Here is an 8,262-nt window from a genome sequence, read left to right as displayed (position 1 = left end):
AGCCAGTACAACTAATACCCCATAGTAGTAACGTGAATTTGCCACAACGGCGCTCTGAATATTGAAAACAACGCCCACAAACTACTGGACCAAAGAAATGGACGTGTAAAATTTTGAGTCAAGACAAATTTCTCCTTAGATTTTTCTGCTGAATTAACCGATAATCCCTGGTAAATAAAAGTATTCAGAATTAAGATTATTATATTCTATTAAAACGTAAAAAAGTTTTATGTGACTTTTCCTGTTCATTTTTCCCGGGTTAGCTAAAATAAAAATCTCTGCAAGGAAACCACTACTAACCTATGATGTGGAATTGTTACCTTCCGCAATAATACTGTAAAAATGTTTAACCATTGACTGCAATTAAAATATGCTATTAATGATACCCAGGATAATGCAGAACTGTCCTCCTGATCATTCAACATTATCCTACTAATACACATATCCCCTCAGAGATCTGCTCCTGTTAATACCCACACTCACCCACAAGCTGTGCTGATATGGACTCCCACCTATGGTTCAGATAATAGCCAGTCCCACTGCAGCCATGCTTCTGCTAATCCCTAGGTTCACCCACAGCCATATGCCTGATAAAATAAACTAAGATGAAGGTGGACATTTAATAATTTCCATAGTAGTTCAGAGACCTTTGCTTCACGATATTTAAAGCCATCACAACTTTGCTCTAGATAGCATACATACGCACTCATATTAACTCAGTCAGTTCACCTCCTCACATGTGGCTCTATATAACACCCAGATCTACCCATAGACAAGCCCCGTTGATACCCACCCAGAGTCCCTCAGAGCTTTGTTCTCTGATAACAAGACTCGTTCAGAGTTCAACTCCCGATAATACCTGTATTCATTCTCGACTCTGCACTCCATGAAATAGATTCACTCCGACTGCAGATATTAATATTATAAATATAATTTCAATACATTTGCTCCAGTCCTGATAATGCCAAGCCTCACTCTTAAAGCCCTGTTCCTGATGTCACTGAGGCTTCCTCAGTGCTCTACTTCTGGTTATACAAATTCAGGGCTTTGCTTGGTCAGTAAGACCTGGTGGGGGGGTGAGCTTCGGATTTTCCAACAGTCACACTGGCGTATCATGTTAATTATTATATGAGAAGCAGCCCATGAGGTGGCATAAGGGCCAGTGGAAAGGGAAAGGAGTACAAATTATGAGGAGTACTTAAAACAGCATTGTGTAAAATAGCCATGGTTTACGACCTTCAAAACAGAGAAGAGAGTGTGTCTGTGTGTTTTTGTCTGAGTATTTAAAAATCCTGAGTTCAATCCAACAGACACCTTAATCAATCTATCTATCTATCTATCTATCTATCTATCTATCTATCTATCTATCTATCTATCTATCTATCTATCTATCTATCTATCTATCTATCTATCTATCTATCTATCTATCTATCTATCTATCTATCTATCTGTCTGTCTGTCTGTCTGTCTGTCTGTCTGTCTGTCTGTCTGTCTGTCTGTCTGTCTGTCTGTCTGTCTGTCTGTCTGTCTGTCTGTCTGTCTGTCTGTCTGTCCCTATGCTTAACTATCAGTCTCTTTACCTTTTGCCCTCTCCCTCTTTACCTCTAGCCCTGTACCTCTTTCTTCCAGGGGCGGCTCCTACGCAATGCCAAAGGAGCATCACCCCACTGGCACAGAGCCAGCAGCTGAAAAATAAAACGATGTGGAGGAGTGGTTGTGCACTTCTAACTGTGCATGTCTGTTTCTACAGCCGGGTGCCAGACTCCCTGTGCCTTAGCAGAGCGTCTAAGGAGCCTGCTCAGGCCAATCCCGGTGGCTGCTCTCATAGTATGAGAGCAGGGTCTGGATTGGTTGTGGAGTCTGTACTAGGGACTGTCGGGAGCAGCTGGTGAGAAGGAGCACCGAAGCGCAAGGCGGCCGCAATATCAGGTACATTATAATTTTTTTTTATTCAACCCTCCCCTCCCCCTCCGCTGCTGCTGGCCTGCCGCCCCACCCCACCGGATATTGGCAGCAGTCGTGACAGCTTTCTTCCCAGGTCTGTGCTTCTCTCTTTCTCTTCCATTCCCTTTTCTTTTTCCCTCTCCCTTTCTGTGTCCGACCCCCTTGATGACTCTGTTCTTCTCTCTGTACCCAACTCTCTCTGCCATTTGCCTTTCATGAGATGGTGGGATGGATGAAGAGACGTTGGGAGTTGGACAGAGAACGAAGGGGAAGCAAGATGCAAGGAAAACATTTAAAAAGGAAGCTGGAGAGATATGACTGAGGATTGAGCGAATATAGAGAAACAGAGCATAAGAAATTGATTCCTTGGCAGAGAACGGAGAAACACTGGAGAGTGGTGAGCAAATCAAAGGGGTGGAGAGATACAGGAGAGAAAGTGATACAGTAGAGCATAGACGAAGGAGAGAATTGAGAGATAGAGGAGAAAGCAAACGGAAGGATGGCGATGTATAGGGAGTAAGGAGAAGGCAGGATTGAGAGATACAAGGAAGAATGGAAAAGTACAGGCGAGATATGGAAAGAGCAGAGAAAGGAGGGTTGGAGTAAAGACGTTGAAAGAAAGAGTAGAAGAGAAAGACCAGAGGACAGAATAGTAAAATGGAAAAAAGAGCAGCAGGGCTGTACATGTGCAGTGGAGGGAGGATAAAAGGTTGAAATACAATATACAGAGGGAGCAAGAAGCATGGAGATGTCCAAGAAAGGGTGAGCAGATGCAGAGAGACAGTTAATAGAAGAACAAGTGCTTAAAGATAGAGGAGAGTGAAAGGCGAACAGTGGAAGGTAACTAGACGTGCATTTACGCAGAGATGCAGGTAAGAATGGAGGAAAGTTGATGAGACAAAAGAAAAGAGGAGCAAAAATAAAATAAAAACGACTTGAGTGATGCAGGACTAAAAAGAGAGAGAATACAGAGTAGAACTGGAACGTCCTTGGAGAACAGAGTGAGGGAAGGGGAAGTGGAAGTGGAGAGATGCAGGTTGGAGTATGATGAGAGTGAAAGGTGAGATGGGTCAAGTGAGAGAGGAAGTAAAAGAAGGGGAGTAGACATATCAGAAGAATAAAATGAAGTGGGGAACTAAATACATAAGAGGAGAGAGTGCGAAAGACAACAGAGGAGGAACGGGAGAGAAAGCTAGGCAGAGCACGGATGTAGCTAACATTGGTGCAGCAGGTGCAGTGGCACCAGGGCCCAGAGGTCTCAGGGGTTCAGTGAATCCTGATTTCTGCTGCATTTTGCTACCTGACAAGCATTTATGAGGAGGGGCCTTCCTTGCTTGCACTGGGGCCCATGGCACCCTTGCTACCCCACTGATTATAAGCATGGTCAGACAGAGTTCAGCTCCTGATAAAGATTTACTCGGGGTGCCGCTCGGAATCTGTCTTGGTCCACGAACTTTGTTACCAGCATTCAACTCACCGGAGGTGTCTGTTGGGCGGAGAAGTGCGGGAGTGGTGGCTTTCTTCTTCCGCACGGGTCCCCGGGGCTGCGGGTGCCAGCGGCCCTGCTGCCTTGCTGATTGTTTGCTGCAGCTGCTGGCTCTTCCCGGCCCCTCCCTCCCACTATAAAGCACCTCGCGGCCCCCGCTTCGCGGGAGCCGCTCGGAATCTGTCTTGGTCCACGAACTTTGTTACCAGCATTCAACTCACTGGAGGTATCTGTTGGGCGGAGAAGTGCGGGAGTGGTGACTTTCTTCTTCCACACGGGTCCCCGGGACTGCGAGTACCAGCAGCCCTACTGCCTTGCTGATTATTTGCTGCAGCTGCTGGCTCTTCCCGGCCCCTCCCTCCCACTATAAAGCGCCTCGCGGCCCCCGCTTCGCGGGAGCCGCTCGGAATCTGTCTTGGTCCACGAACGTTGTTTCCAGCATTCAACTCACCGGAGGTATCTGTTGGGCGGAGAAGTGCGGGAGTGGTGACTTTCTTTTTCCACACGGGTCCCCGGGACTGCGAGTACCAGCAGCCCTACTGCCTTGCTGATTATTTGCTGCAGCTGCTGGCTCTTCCCGGCCCCTCCCTCCCACTATAAAGCGCCTCGCGGCCCCCGCTTCGCGGGAGCCGCTCGGAATCTGTCTTGGTCCACGAACGTTGTTACCAGCATTCAACTCACCGGAGGTATCTGTTGGGCGGAGAAGTGCGGGAGTGGTGACTTTCTTCTTCCACACGGGTCCCCGGGACTGCGAGTACCAGCAGCCCTACTGCCTTGCTGATTATTTGCTGCAGCTGCTGGCTCTTCCCGGCCCCTCCCTCCCACTATAAAACGCCTCGCGGCCCCCGCTTCGCGGGAGCCGCTCGGAATCTGTCTTGGTCCACGAACTTTGTTACCAGCATTCAACTCACCGGAGGTATCTGTTGGGCGGAGAAGTGCGGGAGTGGTGACTTTCTTCTTCCACACGGGTCCCCGGGACTGCGAGTACCAGCAGCCCTACTGCCTTGCTGATTATTTGCTGCAGCTGCTGGCTCTTCCCGGCCCCTCCCTCCCACTATAAAGCGCCTCGCGGCCCCCGCTTCGCGGGAGCCGCTCGGAATCTGTCTTGGTCCACGAACTTTGTTACCAGCATTCAACTCACCGGAGGTATCTGTTGGGCGGAGAAGTGCGGGAGTGGTGACTTTCTTCTTCCACACGGGTCCCCGGGACTGCGAGTACCAGCAGCCCTACTGCCTTGCTGATTATTTGCTGCAGCTGCTGGCTCTTCCCGGCCACTCCCTCCTCGATTACTATAACTGTCTCCCCGCCTACGCGTAAGCGGGACGCGTGCGGGGCGTACCCCGGGGCGAAGACCGGGCAAAGAGCGGGCCGTTTGAGGCCGTTCGAGGTCTGTGAGGTCTGGTCTGGGCTACCCCCTTTTGTATTGTTCAAACTAGTCTGTGCGAGTGTAATTGTTATACAATTTATTATTATCATATCCACACAGTAAGGTTGGGGGTTGCCCCTGTTGGTTGTTGAGCTATGTCTAGCAGGTTAACACGGAGCAAGGCCCCAATTGGTGGTCTTCCTATCAATGGTCCTATGGACGATTTTATTACTCGTACCAATACAGCTATAGACCATGAAATTTCCAAACTCCAGACTCGTGTTTCCCTGGAATTGGCGTCCGCTAGGAGATTGTCCCAGGTAATCGATTTGTCGAAAAAATCTTCCCTGGGCAATATAGCCACAGCGGTTACCCCGCCACGTCCAGCTATCCCCCATTGTGTAGTTACACATGTTGATGTCCACCACACTCCGGCTTTCTCTGTACTACCCCCCACATTGGAGCCACTGATTCAGGATAGTGCTGCGAACCTTTCCATAACCCCTCTCAAGCAAGATACTGGTTCTAATAATCCTACCTCGGCAATGTTCTCCTCTAGGCACACTCTTAGTAGAGCCCATCAAGCTAAAAGAAAATGCACCTCTCGGTCTGCTTACCGTCGTAAGAAGGCCAAAATTGTGATTACTGAACATCTGAATGCGACTAGTGCTCCGGTCTCAAATCCTATAGGAGGGGGTGTGACCGGGGAACATTCACATTTTGAGGGGGTTAAAGATGAGCCAGCTCCTGCTTCCTTGACCACCTCCTTGGTTATTGAGGCAGGAGAAGAGGGCATACATGTTGAGAGTGGGGACAGGAACGAAGGGGAATTTATAAGTTTAGTTTGGGAAACCCTTAAGAAACTTCTTTCTCCTCTTGATCTTAGACTCTCACGCATTGAGAACCATTTACTCGAGATGGAAAAGAGCATTATTGCTCTGGCCACTCTCGGTCTGAGAAGTCTAGAAAACCAGGGTTTTCCTGTTGCTGAGCCTCTTCCCCATGATATGATCCCTCAAGTTCCACAACCTTCCCCTCCTTTACCAGTTATCGCACGATCGGTGCCTACATCGGGGCCTGCGGCTGGGCATCATAGCTCAACCGCCTCTATACCTAAAGCTCCTAAATGTCCCACCCCCCAACCAGTAGTTAAACCTAATATAGGTGTGTTGCATAGACCCCCTCCTAGGGAAGCGGTGCTCCAATCAACCAAGAGCCCTCCTGCTAAGAATAACTTTAGAGGGGGTTTTATCGATCTCCCTCCAGAGGCTAATGATTATGTGGTTGTGCTGACGAATGTCCCCCAGTTAGGAAATGGCCAATACGAGAACCATTGGTCTCTGAAGAATAAGACAATCCATTGGCTCAATGCGAATAGACCAATCCCTAATGGTCAGAGAAGTAGAATTTTAATGGTACGTAGAACCCCCTGGGTGGGCCCCTCAAGGAAATCTAGCGCTGGGGATTGCATAGTGGTGACCTTTGAAGATCCTTTCATGGTACACCACATCTGTTCCTGGCCCATTGGCGAAGGTTCTCTCGTTATACCTAGGCCTTTGTCCTTCTTTTATCCACCGTGTCTTAGATCTACACGTGATGAGGACTGGTCTCTAGTACACCACCGCAACTGGAGGAGCCACCCCAAAAAATCCCAAGTTTTCCCCATAAATTGGAATGTCTTTTCCACTTCTAATCGGTTTACTGGGCTTGAGGAGGTAGATTGACTGGCATGTCAACCTGTTCCCCAGGATCCTTTACCACTGGTACTAGGGCATAATGAACCATCTTCCTCTCCTTGTGTGACCGAACCCTCGGCTGTTAGCCCACCAACTTTAGAGGGAATGCTGTCTGTTCCATCTATGGAGGCGGCCTCGATTACGCTGTATTCTTCTGATTCTCAACCTGTAATGGACCAACTGGCCCTACCTTGCCCGTTTCCCACGATCTCAATCCAGCATGTTCCTTTAGCTAGGAAGCTGACTGATGTAACAATGGCTCCCTATTACCATCAGATTGAGCCACTATCTAGGCCAAATAGATCTGCTGCGGGGGGGGCAGGTCCTGTGATTAAATTGGCCACATTAGATGACCCTCCAAGACAGACTACCTCTGCCGACCCCTTGATAAAGATCATGTGTTGGAATGTGGCAGGGCTCGCCCGTAACTTCGAAATTCCAGAATGGAATGCCTTTCTGGCCCCCTACAACATCTGTCTTTTGCAGGAAACCTGGTGTCTTGAGCCTAGGCATAGAGTGGGCTTCACGACTTACTTTGTTCCAGCTTCCCACCAAAATGGAGGTAAAGGTCGCCCGTCAGGTGGCCTTCTCATATGGGTTAACATTGCTCTAGGTCTAAGTGTCACTCAAAAGCCCACGCATTCTCCTGATCTCCAGAGGATAACCATTCTATGCCCAGGGGGTAGGAAGTTGGAAGTCTTTAACCTTTATCTAAGGGGGGCCAGGGGCGGGTCATCCACATTATCCTCTACAGGTCTGGGCAGCGATTTAGCCGCCTGCAGTATCGACTCTTATGTTCTTCTGGCAGGCGACTTTAATTGCTGTTTTGAGCCATTGGCTGTGGAGGATATACTGGATACTTGGGATGAGGACACAAGGAGAGGTATTCCCATCCTGACCCTAGATCCGATTCCCAAGTGGACCCAGAGTGCGGTAGACATCAACGCGCTCTGTATGGAACATGACTTAAGACCAACTAACGGCCGATCTAAATCGGATATCCTGGGTGCGCACACTTACAACCGGATAGGCCGTACCTCCAGAATAGACTATGTTGTGCTGAATTATAATTTGTGGGCATTCCATTATGATATGGAGGTCATTGCGTCTTGTGATAGTGACCACAATCCTCTCTCCTTATCATTGATTCCGCCCTGGCAGGTGGGAAGTCAAAATAAGATTCCCTACAAGTGAAAAACCTCCCATGAGCTTGTCCCCTCGGCCTGTGGTAGGCGCCTAAAATGGGCTAAAGTAGAAGCGGATGAGGGAAGGATGGCACAGGCAGGGACCGCAATGTTAGCGGCAGGGCAGCGCCTGGATGCCCTGGGTGTCTCCAGCCAATCTGTTTTACCTTTATTCACAGAAACCATTGTGGTGCTAAGCGATTTGTTTATTATACCTCAATCCAGCGCAAAGGTTTCTGTGAAGGGTGCTCCGAGGGCAAGAAATAAATGGTATTCTTCAAAATGTCGGGTTGCCAAGGGGGAACTTATTACCGCAGTTAAAAACAAGGATCCAGGCACCATCAGATTGGCGAGGAATCTCTATAAAAAAGTTGTGGCAGAGGCGAAGGAGGCCCATGACTTTAGCTTTTGGTGGGATTTAGCGGAGGCAAGTACCAGAAAAGACTCCAAAGGGTTCTGGGATCTGCTAAGAGCCAGGGACAAACCCCTTGATTCGCAGTTCACTTGTAATATTTCTGGCGATCTCTGGTTTGCCCACTTTTCCAA

The sequence above is a fragment of the Triturus cristatus genome, chromosome 6 (genome assembly GCF_964204655.1).
Source record: "Triturus cristatus chromosome 6, aTriCri1.1, whole genome shotgun sequence".
NCBI lineage: Eukaryota > Metazoa > Chordata > Amphibia > Caudata > Salamandridae > Triturus > Triturus cristatus.
This window is presented reverse-complemented; position numbering follows the sequence as displayed.